Source organism: Sphaeramia orbicularis, chromosome 9 (assembly GCF_902148855.1).
Source record: "Sphaeramia orbicularis chromosome 9, fSphaOr1.1, whole genome shotgun sequence".
Classification (NCBI taxonomy): domain Eukaryota; kingdom Metazoa; phylum Chordata; class Actinopteri; order Kurtiformes; family Apogonidae; genus Sphaeramia; species Sphaeramia orbicularis.
This window is the reverse complement of record NC_043965.1, coordinates 39,549,095-39,565,483: the sequence shown is the minus strand read 5'-3', so window position 1 is coordinate 39,565,483 and position 16,389 is coordinate 39,549,095.

Below are 16,389 nucleotides of genomic sequence, written 5' to 3'. Positions count from 1 at the left end.
GCTTAGAGGTCTCAGTCAAAGCAATGAGCTCAGCCGCCTGTGCTGAATAACGTGAGGGCAGGGGGCCTGAGGAGACCGTGTCAATGGACGTGCACACCGCAAAACCAACCCTATTTGTTCCCGAAGTGTCCTTAAAAGAGGAACCATCTGTGAAGAAAACAAAGTCAGGGTTTGAAAAAGGCAATCAGTGATATCAGGGCAGGGGGAACATGTCTGTTCCAAAGCGGTCTCACAACAATGAGAGTGTCCATCCTCAGCAGTGGGAAGAAGTGTGGCGGGGTTGAGCGTGGTACAGCGCTTCACGGTGACATTTCGCATGTCTAGAAGAACGGTGGTGTACCTACGCCACCGGGCCGCGGACAGGTGCGAGGTCTTTTGCTCTAAAAGAATGATAGAGACAGAATGTGGAACCAACACAGTCAAAGGGTTATACCCGACAATGTCACGTGACGCAGCCACAGCCTTTTCACATGCAGCGACGGCACGGAGACAAGAAGGAAGACCAGCAGCCACGGAGTCAAGTTTAGTGGAGAAATACGCCACCAGACGCAAGCGGTCACAGTGAGCCTGCAACAGAACAGAAGACATGAAACCTTGCTTTTCATCCACAGTCTGAGTGAAAGGTTTGGTTGGATCAGGGAGGGCCAAGGCAGGGGCAGAACACAAGGCAAAAAGTAAAATGCATGGTGTCCAGCTGAGTGGACATTTTTGTAACTCCATGAAAAGTAGGTTCATTAAAAAAAAATTCAATCACATTTTTTTTTTTTTTTAATTCATGCCTAAAGAAGAATAAAAACACTCTGGAAAAAGAAAATCTTGTTTAAAATTCTCATAATTCATGCATGAAAGGGTTAAAAATCCAGAGGGCCCAGTGTTCCTCCTCCATGCTAACAGCCAGCTGGTCCGTCCTTTCACTGTCAGTAAACGGTCTATGTCAGGGGTCAGCAACCCTGGTCCTACAGAGCCACTATCCTGCATGTTTTAGATGGGTCCCTCTTCCAGCACACCTGACGGTCATTATCATGCTTCTGCAGAACTTGATGATAGGCTTATCATTTGAATCAGCTGTGTTGGAAGAGGGACACATCTAAAACATGCAGGATAGTGGCTCTCTAGGACCAGGGTTGCTGACCCCTGGTCTATGTCATGGCACAGCAACCTAACCTCTGGAAAAATGGAGAACTGACCTGCCAGCTTAACAGTAAACGGCTAAAATTTGCTTGGAGGTCTTATTTCTGTCTTTGTGCATAAGAAATCAATATAAGTGAATCCCCAAAGGAACTTTGTGTTGGTAAATGCTAGTTCTGCAAAATGTACAGGATTTCAGTTCTGTTCAACATGTCGATGGTCATTTGAACTATGTTTTCAGCTCAAAAATGTCCAGTTTCATCACAATTAATGCTATATTTTCATGTCACAAATGGCCAAGTTATATTTTAACTGAATTTACCTGAAAAACAAATATTCTATTCTTTTAGACACATTTAGTGTGTTTGTGTCAGCATTAGCATTGACACTGACATATTCATGTTGCTCGGTGCTAATAGCATATAACAGCTTGGCTCTGTGAAAACAGTGCATAAAGTAATTCTGAATAACGTTGCATAAGATTGAATTCATCTTTACCTTGTAAAGAGTGGTCCAAAGCAGCGTTATTCTAAGAGTCCCAGCGAAAAAATGTCTGACTGCAGATGAGGTTTTCCTCCTAAAGCAGGAGCCCAGGAGTGTTTCTAAGAAGTCAACATGACTGACATATGTTAGGAGGAAGAATAGAATTCAACTGTGTTGTATATGTTATGAATTCAATTGTGCTGTATATGCCAAGTACATATTCGAAAAGTGAACAACCCTCCCTTTCCCCTTTTTTCAGTGTGTTTACATTTGTTTCTGTTTCCTTCCTTCTGGAGGTTCAACTGACGTGGAAAACCCGTCCGTCAGATCAGACCCAATCACTATATTCTAATACTAATTCACTGGAACTGAATACTAAGTCCTGTTCCTAATAGAAGTTAAAAAACTCACACTTGGAGTCAAAAAAGAAGAGTTGAGTCAGCCCGTCTTCAGCAGCCTTTTCCATGGGTTTCTTCATGAAGTAAACACACGGGTCGGTTCTCCGGAGAAGAGCCGACAAGCTTTTACACCCTTTTTCCCATCCTTCTAGAAGGTTCGGGCTGTTTTTCCACTGGCAGAAATTATCTTATGATTTCTATCACCTTCAGAAGCTCTTGTTTTCTTATTCAAATTATCTTTGGTCAGGCACATCTGTGTTGTTTACCCTACTTGCTCCATACACACACACTAGGTCATTTTCGGTCTTCTTATCACTTATTTTGTTTCTTCTCAATTAGGTAGTGCAGCTAACAGCGGACCAGCGGCTAACAGCGGACCAGGGGCTAACAGCGGACCAGCAGCTAACAGCGGACCAGTGGCTAACAGCTGTGCGGACACCTACCGGGCATACTGTGGGCATACATACCTTGGGCACACTGCCAACGGTTCCATAAGCTGGCACCTGCAGGGCCCACTCCATGAAGAAAACAAACAGAGGATCCCTCTACAAAACAGTGTAAAAATGACTGAATATGTGAATCCCTGTGGTGGTGCATCCATGAAATAAAGGTATCCCTCCGTTTTGCAAATGTTTCCCAGTTTAATAGAGTACTTTGGATTGAGCTAAAACTAGAGCTGCACAATTAATCAAACTTAAACTTACAAGAAATATTGCTTTGATATTTACCCAAAAAATTATTGACAACTTGGCATTTATGTCAGTCACAATATGTCAAATAACATGAAATGTCAAGTTCTACAAGCTGTAGATGTGTTATGATAATGTTATATGTCTATTAAAAAAAAAAGGAAAAAGATAGAAAAGAATTATTTAATATAATTATAAATTTAATATAATATAAATATAATATAATTATAAATTTAATATAATTTATTTGGTTTAAACATACAAAAAAGGGGTGTGGGCCCTCCCCCTCCCATGCATTCATCCATTCACCCCTATTAAGGCGTCTGCACAGCATAAAAAAAGCATTCTCACCCCCTATTAAAATATAGAATATTTAACATTCTATAGATGACGTAATTTTGACGTCAGCCAAGCCACACCCAAAACGGCAGCACGCCAGCTCAGCGACCCTCACCCATGTTCACCCACCCTCACTCACCCTCCCTCCACACTCCCTACTGGAGTCGACACGCCTCCAGGGGCGGGTGAACCTTGTCGCCCTACCAACGAACCTCAACAAGGCCCATTGGCCCCACCCCCTTCGACGTGTGCCCCTGGCAACGCACTAGCACCGCATCCCACACACCGGCCATGCTACGCCAGCCCGGCCTACACAGCACTTGACTGGGGATGATTACGTTCTTCCAGACGTGGGCGGAACCTATCACCCTACCAGCCACCTCGATAGGACCGTTGGCCCCACCCCCTTCCGCTCGCACCCTGAGTACCATGCTGACCAGGTGACGCAGCCCAGCTTTCCACCACTACAGTGCCAGTACGTTAGCCATAGGGATTCCCATACACACATCTCCTCGCCCTGGGTGCGAACCCACGACATCCGCTCTGTGAGACATGAGCTTAGACCACCTCACCAATGTGCCACCCCACCTATTGGAGGCTCGGTACTGTATTTAACCCTTATGAAATTTACGTCATTACGTCAACTACATCAAATTACGTCCCCCACCCCTCCCACCCCCAAAGTTCCAACTGAACATTCTAAAAAAAAACCAAAACAAAACAGAAACCACCATTGGCAGCCTGCCTTGGAAATGAGTAAACGCCCCAGATCAAGTCAAATAAAGATGATAATAAATAAAAATAAACAAAATACATAAAAATAAATAAAGATTGAAGTAGCCAATCACGGAAGAGCCTTTCTAGCCAATCAGAGGCAAGAAAGGCAGTACGTGCAAATTAATGTCTTTGCAGAAAGGGAGGAAATACCAGATTTAGACAAAAGAAACTTTCTCATTTTCATCAACACTTACTTTTATGTTGGTCCTTGGTATATAAGCAGAACTTTTCCCCTCACAAATGTTATATATGGAATAACCGGAATATATGTTTCAAACATAAGTCATTGTTTTTAAAGAATTGGGTTGATTACGGAACACTGCTTGTCTGTCAGTTGTTTAACAAGGAAGGTCGGTTATTTACTTAAAGTCAATTTTTGTTAGAATATAAAATTCTGGTACTCTCTAGAGAATATGCAATTGTGTTTGATGCTATCCCTTCAGGTTTAAAAACTTTGCTATATTCTACTATTAGTCCTTCAACAATCATTACCCCTCAAATTGCGCAATCAGAATTATACACAGGAAATTTACATCCATTCTTGAGTAAAATAAATAAATAAATAAATGCATTAGAGAAGTGATCCAAAGGGATACAATTTATAAGCCAGCTTCCATCTTTTTTTGGAGTAATTTATATTCTGATGTGGAATGGGAAAAGGTATGGTTATTACCAAGGAAGTTTTTTATTTCCAATAAAGTGAGAGAGGTATCTTTAAAACTGTTCCATAGGTGTTATCCAACTAATTCAGCTCTGATTAAGTAGAAGATCAGTGTTGACCCTTTTTGCTCATTTTGTCATAATTCGGATGAAACATTAACTCATTTGTTTTGGGAATGTGCCTTTTGTCAAATTTTTTGGTGTGATATCAATCTTTTTTTTTTTTTAAATAAAAAGCTGGATATTTCTTTTAACTTCAAAATTGAAGATATTTTATTTGGTTTATTACTGATTTGCCTGTTTGAAAATTGTTTATTCTTAATCTCATTTCCTTATTAGCTAAATTTCATATACATATAAGCAAATTTGCCAATCAGAAACCCAGCTTTGTGGCCTTTAAATCTTATTTGTAATCCTATCTAGACACACTTAACTTTTGCACTAACCCTAAAGCTGTGAAGACTAAAGCCTTATGTGAAGAATTTAAGCTGTAATTTATTTATTTTCATTTTATTAATTTTTTTCTCTTCTTGTTGATTCCTTTACTTTTATTTACTTACCTATTTATGTAATTGCATTTAATTTCTTCCTGCCTCACCTCGAGCATTTTTTTTTTCTCCATGCCATGTTCTGGTCTATGTGTATAAGGTATTTTGTAAGTATGAAAAAAAGGAGAAAAATAAAAAAAATAATAGAAATCATACAAAAGTGTCTTTCATTTTGAGGTCAACAATTAACTAATAAACCTACACCAAACCTAATGCCACTGGAATAAACCTACCTTTTACATGACTGTAACCGAATATTTCATATTAGTTTGGGCTTTGATCCAAGTTTATGACCGGTGCGGTGCTTCTGTTTGGCTACAATAACGGTTTATGAGGGCCTTAAGCTCTCCCTGCTGGCTCAAAGGGATTAACAATATCAACTCAACATTTTCAGTATAAAAAAAAAATTATTATAATGGAAAAACAAATTTACAGCAGCCTTGAACTAAATAATTCAGGCTTTTATGTACATTGCAATAAGCAGCATTAGATTTAAGTCCAACTTAGAAATATTATTCCATCTTTTTCAAAAAAAAACCCCAAACATCTGATTGGGTTTGAATTCATGTTTTGAAACTTAAATCTAATGGTATGATTGTTCATTTCCATATTTTGAAGTTTAACATGAGACTGAACTCCAACATAATAATTAGTTTACTATTTCAACAAAAACTTCCCAAGGCTTAAGGCAATAATTAAATCAGTGGTGTCTGGTGGCAAATATTTGATCCACAAGCACCAGGCTCATTGATTCCAAATTAATTAACTATACAATAAATATAGAATAGATGTAAACAATGTGAAAAACCCAAAGAGTATGGCATACCTCTGCAGAAAGTCATTTAATTCAATCAAAATCTTGCAATGAGAAAAAAAAAAAAAAATGTAGGATCCAATGTGTACATGTCTGCTCCATAAACTACTGGGTTCATCCATGGCCGACACTCTACGCTTCATCCAGGTTTCATGAATATATGTGCAGTGGATATTCAGAGAAATAAATTAACAGGCAAATGGAGGAGAGAAAATAACATCTTCAGAGGACTTAACAAAAAATATGGCAGACAAAAACAGATTTAACATGAACAAAACATTATGATGAGCGACTCGGTGGTGCAGTGGTTAGCACTCGTGCCTCACAGCAAGAAGGTCCTGGGTTTGATTCCAACACCGTCGATGGGGGGTAGGACCTCTCTGTGTGGAGTTTACCTGTTCTCCCCGTGTCTGCATGGATTCTCTCCAGGTATTCCGGCTTCCTCCCACCATCCAAAGACATGCACCGATAGGTTAATTGGTTCATCTAAATTGCCCATAGGTGTGAATGTGAGAGTGATTGTTTGTCTCTATATGTTCAGCCCTGCGATGAACTGGAGACTTGTCCAGGGTGTACCCCGCCTTCGCCCCTATGTAGCTGGGATAGGCTCCAGCGACCCTAATGAGGACAAAGCAGGTTCAGAAAATGAATGAATGAAAACATTATGATGGGCAATGAAGTCCACAATTTCATCTCATTTATATTCAGGAATGAATATAAGCAAAATTTAGCAAAATTGTGTAAAAGTTATACTTAAATCAGCGAGCTAATAATTAAAAACCATTTCACGATACAGTCTGAAACCACAGACATCAACAGGGTAACTGGTGATCCAACTAAATAATCTGCTACAGTGCTGTGTAAAAAGTTGGATATTAAATTGTATCACCAAAAGATATGACACAAGTAAAGAAAAGCAGTTTCTGTGAATTACAGGCTTGTTATTTTGACCAGAATAAAAACCAGGGATTGTAGTGTTGTCCTCCGTGAAGCTGTGGCAGCAGTTCAGTCAATGTGAAACCGCAGAGAAGTTGTTCATCTGTTTGACTTTTCCTTCAGTTCATCAGCATGAGCTTCTCCTCGCAGACAGATGGGAAAGCACCACATTCCTCTTTATACACCTTCGAGGGACTCTTAAAAACTCACTTTTATTAACAAGTATTTCATTAAATCAGGACAGTGTAGTGTGTGTGTGCGTGTGCATATATTTGTGTATGGAGGTTTGTTTCCATCTATATGGTGTCTGTGTATTGGTGTATTCAGTGTTGGTTATGGGTCTGTCTTAGGGGTTGTTTGTGACATATGTGGCCATGGTGTTCGTTCAGTGTGTGTTGCTTGTGCCAGAAAGTTTGTATCTGCATGTTGAAACTGTTTTCTTATTCTTGTCTTTCCTATTTGTTCTTATCTATGTCTCCTTTATGTGAAGCACTTTGTAACATGTTGTTTTAAAAAGTGCTATGTAAATAAAGCTTTACTTACTTACTTACTACAGTGTTGACCATTCAAAAAAAAAAAAAAACAGACACTATTGTGGTTGCATGTCATGTCAGTTTAGCCAGTCCAGATCATCGTCTTCGTCGTCATCACTGAACAGGTGGAGGTGGAGAATGCCCCTTCAAGCTTTGAACACAAACAAGAGAGAAAAAAGAAATCAAATATGAGTGATGTATGAGGAAAGATCTGGTACAACGCTGTCTGACTGAACACATAAGACGGAACACAAGGCAGGGGTCGGGGTTTCAAGCGGTGTTTCCCACCAAATCTGAGAGCGCAGTCTGGATTCTACAGATGGTTTCTGACCAATTCCTCCTTCTCTTCCTACTTGCTGGCCGGCGCAGGGGGTTTGGCAGGAGTTGTGGTCTGGAAAAATGGGCCCTCTCCATTTTCCTCACCCATTCCCCCAGTCAGACTGAGAGAACAGTAAAAGAAGAAGGGACGACAGAGACAGATATGAAGCGAAGGACGGGGGGTTAGAAAGGCAGTTCGTTACACATGCAGAGAACAGAGCGGAGGGAGAAAATTCAACATTCCTTTTATCGTCACTATATACACAGAGCATACACAATGAAATTCTGATGTGCTTGTTAAAAACGAGTCAGTGTATCTTTTGATAATTGGATTTTCTTTTCAGAAACAAAAGAAAAACTAGTGGGTAACTGATTTTCATTTTAAAATAGACAAATTAAAATTGAATTTCAAGGTGTTTTTCTTTTTCAGTGTCAAAACAGATAAACCAAATTTTAAAAAACAGATTGATTTTCATTTTTTTCTAGTAACAAAAAAGAAAGTCCATAAGTGTCTAACCATATTAATTTTCCTAATTTCATTGCACACACAATGACAATAAAGGCTATTCGATTCTATTCTATTTGTTCATCTGGCTGTTTCTAATCTGTCTGTACATTTCAAAACCAGCAAAATATCAGTTTCACATCAGTTGCTCTACTGTACTGTATCTTGGTTGCTTCCCAGACAAACTGGATTCAGACAATGTTTATCTCCTAAAGATTCTGTTGACATCAGCTAAAAGAGTCACAACAAAATGTTGGCTACAGAAAGAGCCACCCGCAACAGGCTTTTTTATTTCTATCGCAGAAAACATTTGACTGATGGAACACCTGACTTTTACCCTGCGGCTCCAGGAGGAGCCCTGAAAAAGGCGCTGGAGAAAATGGACAGACTTTACAGTGACAGTACTAGTTAATAAAAGCATTTGATGTTGTATGCATGTTTGATGTTATAATCGCCATATCTAGACCTCAATTTCATGTTCTTGTTTTGTAAAACTAAAATGTTTATAAATAAAGTGTCAAAAAAAAAAAAAAACACCAAAAAAAACATTTTTGGGTTTGTGCTCACCGTTAACATAAAGCCTGGATGGATCTTGGCAGCGGTCACTTGTTTCTGATGGCTCAGATACAGAAGCAGTTTGTACTGAAGAAAAGAAGAGATGCATTATTCATATAAATCAAAAGTTAATGTCAAACAAGTGACGGTGTGGCAAAGCTCCCATCTCACCTCTTTTGTTGTGTGGCTTCCCAGTCCGGCTGCTCCCAGCTTTCCTTGGTTCACATACTGTTGGTTAATGCTGCACCAGACACAACAATCTTTTAACTGGACTTCATTATGAGATGATTTGGTGGACTGTGACTTGATTGAAGTTAAAAAAAAGTGACATCAAAGCTCCTGACTGAAATGTAAAGTGGAGTACTCACTACCTGAAGGCTTGAACTTCTGTGGCAAACAATAGAGGGTCTGCACGTGACGTCACCGCTAGCGGAAGTCACCGCGGTTCCGCCCACTGAGTGGCAGAAAGAGGGAGATGAGTGACAGTGTTGGCTTCAATACTGTCTAAACTGAAGAACAATATTTAATTAAAAATGGGGAAAGAGCTGTTGTGAGATTGATTGTATGAACAGGTTTGAAAAGCAGTCAGAGCTATTGTTTTACAGACGCCAAAAGACAAAGAAAAGAGAAGTAGATGGATCCACAAATCCAGGAAACCAAACCTAGATCTGTGGATCCTGTTTGATGTCAGCTAACATTAATTCATGCTGCGTTTTTGGGTAAAATTATACGTTAAAGGACGTATTGTTTTGGCTAACGTTCCTTCTTAGTAAAGCTCTTGGTTTCATGATCAGATCTTTCATGGTTTTTGTCTTCAGTTTGTGATTCTGAACCTTGTGCTCCTACATGATTTGTAAACTAACTTAAACTGAGGCGAACCTAGTTTTTCAAATACGGGGGTAGTGGAGCATAAAGCTATGACGGAGTATTAGGACCACATAAGAAAATAAAACACTTGTGACTACGAGTATAAAGTCATAAAACATCGATATAAAACCCGTAATTTTATGATAATAAAGTCGAATACAAAAAAAAAATCACAATGTTATGACAATAAAGTTGTAGTTACAAAAAGAACTCATAAAAATGTCATTCGTTTATGAGATTAAAGTTGTCATATTCCAACAATAAAACTATATTACAAGAATAATGTCGCGATTTAAAAACAGGTGGTTTAAATCTGCTAATTTCCCAGAATCCAGTGGTGCCCTGCTGGTCCACAGTAGTATCCGTGTTGGATAAAGGACTGGATCTGAACTAGACTCAGTAAATCTCCTCAGTCCCAGTAGATCATGCATATATTCACTGGGGTCAGTCCATGGTCTACTGGAAATGCACTTTGGATCAGCTGGTTCTGGGCCCTAGTTTTGGAGCCTGGTTGTCAGTAATGATGAAACCATGTATATTTGCGTCATGTAAAAATAGCGCTGATCCCCTCCACCCTGTATGTCCGGATACTCCATTTGTGTCCACATGTCAGTGTTCATGGACCACTTGTTCTTTGGTCGCTCGTACAGATCCATGTCCAGTCCAACTGTCCTTCATTTAATTTCAGATTTCACATTTTCCCTTTTCTCTGGCTGTGTTTACTGCTATACTCCGTCATGTTGAGCAGGTTGGTTTAAGACACTCAGTCTGACTTAGAGGGGCGTGGCCCGGGGGAGAAGTGATGTATGTGCATCCCCTCTATACTGTAGGAGCTCCAGGTGGTGGCGCTGGTGTCAGTGCTACAACGAACCATAATGCTGTTCATTTATTGTTACTTCTTTGATGTTCGTTTTCTCTTTCTAGTAACAAAAAAGAAAGTTATTACCTGACAGAAATGGAAAAATGGACCAAAAATGCCTGTCTTTTTCATTTTCTGAGACCGGATGTTGTCATTTTCAAGGAAAGAGCGCTAATACCTAGGTCACAAAGATTCTTAAAAATGATGGATTTGTACAAAATCTGGACATCGTAGACATGACCCCTCCACGCATGTCTACAAACTCCAGATTTCATATGACCTGGAAAATTTGTACATTGTGTAGCTGTGTTTACTCTCATTTTTGTACAGTGGAATGACTTTTGCTATTTTCATTTTATTTGGGAAATGGCCTGAATGGAATGATAAGTTACAGATATGGGTTAGAGGTTTTGCAAAGTTATTTATGACTCTTTTAACAATCATGTCAATATCATGACAGTCAGTGGATAGCTTACTTTTGCACTTTAGAACACTGTTTATCACCTCCTGCTCATTTGTTGCACACAGAAAAAATGAATACGGATTCCTTTTAATGGTTTCATTACATTGGTCATCACCTTGGTTGGGAATATCTGCAGCCAACCCCAGGCACACATTTACAAAAAAACTATTAAAACGGTTGACTATGTTATTCATGCTGTGATTTACACTATTTTTATCAATAAAGTAGTCAGAATATGTTGCTTTAGTAGGTCCTTGTTTAATTAAGTTGTTCAATGTATCCCAAGTTCCTTTTACATTATTCTTACTTTCATATAATAATTTATTATAATATTGCTTTTTGGTAGTTCTGATTATGTTTGTTAATTTATTTCCGTAAGTCTTATATCTTTGTTCTGCTTCTTTAGTTTTTAACTTAATGAACGATTTATGGAGATTATTTTTCTTTTTACAAGCATTTATTATTTCTTTAATAAGCCATGAGTGTTTTTATTTTCTTTTTCTTTATGCAGAGTTCTTTGGCAGGGCAGTGTGTGTTATACAGAGAAATAAATACATCCAAGAAATTACCGTATGCACTCTCCACGTCTGATTCCCTGTAGACTGTACTCCAATCCTGTAGCATTAGACTGTTGTTAAAGGCATTGATCGTTTCTTCAGTTCTTACTGGTTTACAGATAATTTTCATGTCTTCTTTACTTTTCTTTATGTCACAGTCAAACAGAGTGATATTGAGAGTAGATATTGTCTAGAATTGTGGCACTGTGTGATGTTATTCTGTTTGGTTTAGTTATTGATGGATAAAGGGACATACTGTACATTATGTCCAAGAAGTCATCTACAGTTTTTAGTTTAGTTTCTTTTACAGGAGAAAATTGTTTCTCCATCCATTCACTGAAAAGTTCAATACTTGAACCAGGTGATCGATATACACAGCTTAGAATTACATTTTTCTTCTTTTCATTGTGGATCTCTAGTCACACATTCCATCGTTTCATCTATTTCTAATGTCATCTCTGTTAAGACCATACATTTTACTGATTTATGAATATATAGCGCGGCGCCACCCCCCATTTTCTTTTTTCTGTTCATATATTTTAATTCATAATCATCTAGACCAGGGGTGTCCAAACTTTTTTTAAAGAGGGCCAGATCTCATAATGTGGAGATTGCCAGGGGCCAGTGGTCGCTTCAGATGTTTTTTAAACAGTAAAAATTACATATAAAAGCGCTGTTCTACAACAATTTTATTTTCATTGTCACAATATCATTTTTTTTAAATGGCAATGTAACCAAATCTAAGCCACTCAGGTGTGAGCAAATTTAAAAAAAAAAAAAAAAAAAAAAAAAAAATTCTGCCTTCCTTTCACATCTGGAGTCAGATAACATAGAACAAACTGTGTGGAGTATCTTAAACGTCCAAGAAGTTGATAAAATTCTTAACCCCACATTCATTTTAAACATGACTTATATGAGTAATCATTACTCATATATTACTCAGTAATGCAAAGTCTGTTAACATTTAAGATGAAAACATATGACTCTTACTCTTGTCTTTCACAAAATCCTTCAGAAAGTAATATTTTGTGTCACATCTACAAGTACATAACACCAGCAGTTATAGGCAACTAACTTGGCAACTTGGTAGCTTGCCTTGGTGGTGAATTCATTGAACTCCCAGGTTCACATGAAGAGTCACTGTTGTGAGTTTAAAGCAGCTTGAATTTGCTTCACTTTTTCGGAGCGCTCACTCCCTGCTAGCTTGTTGTACGTGTTAGCTTGTTTTGTCTGCTAGTGTGTCTTTACATTGAATTCCTTAAACAAGGCAACAGTCTCTTGACAAATTAGGCAAACACAATCGCCTTGATTTTCAGTGAAAAAAAAATTGTAATTCCCATCTCTCCTGGAAGCGGCGGCCCTCACTGTCAACTTTTTTTTTTTATTTACAGGCGCCATGGTTAGAAATTAGCTAAAAGGGTTCACGGCAAAGTCACAGAGCCTGATAGAGTTAGAGTGGTGCTGCCACCATGAGGTGAAAGGAGGAACTGCATTTTGAACCTTTTATGATTCATGCACTCGGTTCAACAGTCCAAGCGGGCCATAAAGAATACATTCTAAAACTGAAGCTGTGGGCCATGTAAAATCTGACCGCGGGCCGTGATTGGCCCCCGGGCCGGACTTTGGACATGCCTGATCTAGACAAAAGTCAATACCTTTATCAATGTTAAACCAGGTTTCTGAAATGACAATGAAACTGAATGGATGAGTGTTGTTGTAAATATTCTTTGATGGAATTAAAATTTTTATACATACTTCTGCTGTTAAAATATATTATTGAATACTTATCTACTGATTTGATATCATTTTCATACTGCTCTTGGGTGAAATAACTGCAATCCATTGCTATGGTAGAAAGAAAGTTATTATCAGGATCCATCTCTGGATGTGGATCCATTGTAGTTTCAATGTAGGCCAGTGTTTTTTTGGCTTTGGCATTAGTTCTCTTCTTTTTATCTAAACAGCATCTATGTGGTCCTCGTTAATACAGATTTTCATACCTCGGAGGCATTTGGCTCTCTGTAGTATTTATCCTTGAACTTCTGAAGTCGGACTACAATGGGCCTTGGTCTGTCTCCTTTAGGTTTTCCAGCACGGTGAGCCCTCTCCATCTCAACATCCTTCTGGAACTGGAACTTCTCACTTCAAAGCTTTTTCACTTTTAGTTCTGTGTCCGTCCAGCTTTCTCCAGGTGACTCTGTAACGCCATCTATCAGGTTGTTTCTCCTGGACTGAGACTCCAGATACTCTATTTTATCAGACACGACCAGCATACTGTCACATACCTTGAACAAGTCTGTCTGGGTGGTGTTATTCTGTTGTTTTGGATTGCCCAACTGCATCTTTGTATCATCCACATCCTTCTGTGTAAATTGCAGACCGATTTTTAGCTTACCGGCCGACAGGCCGTAAACTATTGTCGTCATGGGGTGTCCGTCGTCGTCTGTCGTCAGTTACAAAAATTTCAATCATCGTCTTCTCCAAAACTACAATTCTGATTGACTTCAAACTTGGCATACAGCTTCTTTATGATGATGTCAACAAAAGTTAGTGAAATTATTTGGATCCGGATCTGATTCTGGATTTGGTGCGACTTTGAAAAATTTCCCCATTATAAGTGATAGGAAGTGGATCGATATAATAACTCAGTAAATATAAATGATATCCAGTGTAAATTTCTACAGTCCAGCCGTGATGGGGAGATGACCAAAATATAATGGCCACATGCTGATCAGGATCTTCTTCTGGACCTGGGAACTTACGGAAAATTTAACACGGGCTCTTATGGGGAAAACATTTCAATCGTCTTTTTCTCCCAAACTCCAGTTCTGATTGACTTCAAACTTGGTATACAGCTTCTGTATGATGATGTCAGCGCAAGGTATTGCAATTATTTCGATCCAGATCTGATTCTGGATTTGGTGCGACTTTGAAAAATTTTCCCATTATAACAGATAGGAAGTGGATTAATACAATAAATCAGTAAGTTTCAATGATATCAAATTGGAATTTGAATTTTTTACAGATCTGATTGGAATATGAGCAAAACATGGGCTATTTCTGTAATATAATAAATTCACAGAACTGGGTGATAATAAATGGCATCTGGATACATTTCCCAAAGTTTTTAATTTGGCCGATAAGGTACAGGGCCATTGGTCCTATTGTTAACTTTTGCAGCTCCCTTGTAAGTTATCCGTTGTAGTGTTTACTTTACCCATAACTGTATTGATAAATCCCTGAAAAATGTCTTTCTTTTGTGTTAGCAGTTGATCAAACAAATCCTTTTACTTTTGAAGCAGTCCACTTACCTGTGCCAGTGATCCAGACTCATCCTTCTGTAAGCTTCTGCCCTATTCTTCGGGGGTATTTTAGCTGAGACTAGCTGTGCTTGTAGCCCGGCTGGCGGTGATGTTGTCCCGGCTAGCAATGGTTCAAGCTTTGAACCATTGCTTCAAAGCTATGGTTCGAAGCTAACGGCGATGTATTCCCGGCTGGCGGTGTTTATAACCCGGCTGGCGGTGGTGTTATCCCGGCTAGCTGTGATTATCGCCCGGCTAGGTGCGGTGCTGTCATGGCTAGCTGTGGTTGTAGCTCGGCTACCGGTGGTGTTATCCCAGCTAGCGGAGGGTGTAGTCCGGTGTGACATAATTTTTTTACCCTGTAAGAATTGTGCGCATGCTCCCATCCGACTGCGGTCAAGCCAGCGGACGTTCGTTTTTCCGTGGTCAAAACAGCGGACACTATAATTAGCGCACCCGCGCATCCTAAGCATTACAGGAAATGCATTCAAACGGTCCCGAACCGGCGAACAGGCAGTCTGACTTCCGGTTTTCAAAATAAGATGTTAGAAGAATGAAGAAAATGTGCTATCCAGTGGCGGCTGCTCGTCTTTCAGACAGGGGAAGCTCATTGTCGGCTTACATCAAAACAAAACAAAACAAAACAAAAAAAAAAAATTTGAAGTTATTTAAACAGACATTCGGCCCTCCGTTCCTTTTTAAGAAAATGCTCAGTGACCTTATCGTACACAGTAGGCGTCTTTTCCAGGGACTGGACCAGTGTCCTCTCTGCTTAGATTGCCTTGGCCCAGTGTGTTGTGGGTGTAAGACTTCAGCCTTTTTAAACTACAGATGCTCCTTTCACTCCGACCTAGCCGACAGTATGATTGATTTAACTATCTACAAAACGATATTAAACTCAAACAAGAAATGATTAAATTATGTAACTGAAACAAGAAAACTGTGAAATTATGTTAAATTGAAACAAAAAAAGTACAATGAGTGCGTTTTATTTACAGTGCAAGAAATGAACGAGTAATTTCGTAGTGGTTTCTCTCTCTCTTTCACAGCAGAATGTGTGACGGTATTAAACTGAACTGTGTCAGTGAAGGAGATCTGAACACAGCTGTCAATCAAACGGGGTTCAGCCTTTCAACTGATCCTCCAATCAGCACGTGGGATTCTGGTGTCCAGCCCAGCCGAGCTCCGCCCACAGCTCCATTCACCCCCAGAGACGGCCGGCGTCCGGGGGCGGGACAACATCGTGGCATTTATCCAATTACCGTCCAGTTTAGAGTCAATGAAAAAAAACTGTTCCACTCAGTCCCATTGAAGCTCAGAGACGCCTGCAGTCTACGAGCAAATGCACTGAGCAAAGATGGATGAGAAAACAGAGACGCGGGAATGGAGAAGTGAACAACATCGCGTCCGTTGATTTATGATAAAGCTGATTCTGAACGAACTCATCTTTAAGATGAACGTGTTCTAACACATTTGTCGTCAATAAAATGTCAACACAACTGTACATATTTAACCATTTAATTTTCGTAATTTTAGGGGAAGCCGGGCCTCCCTTGCAGTCTATGAGAAATCGCCACTGCTCAGGAGTAAGGCAAGGAAAGGAAGGTTTATTTATATAGCATATTTCATGTACAAGACAATTCAAAGTGCTTTACATA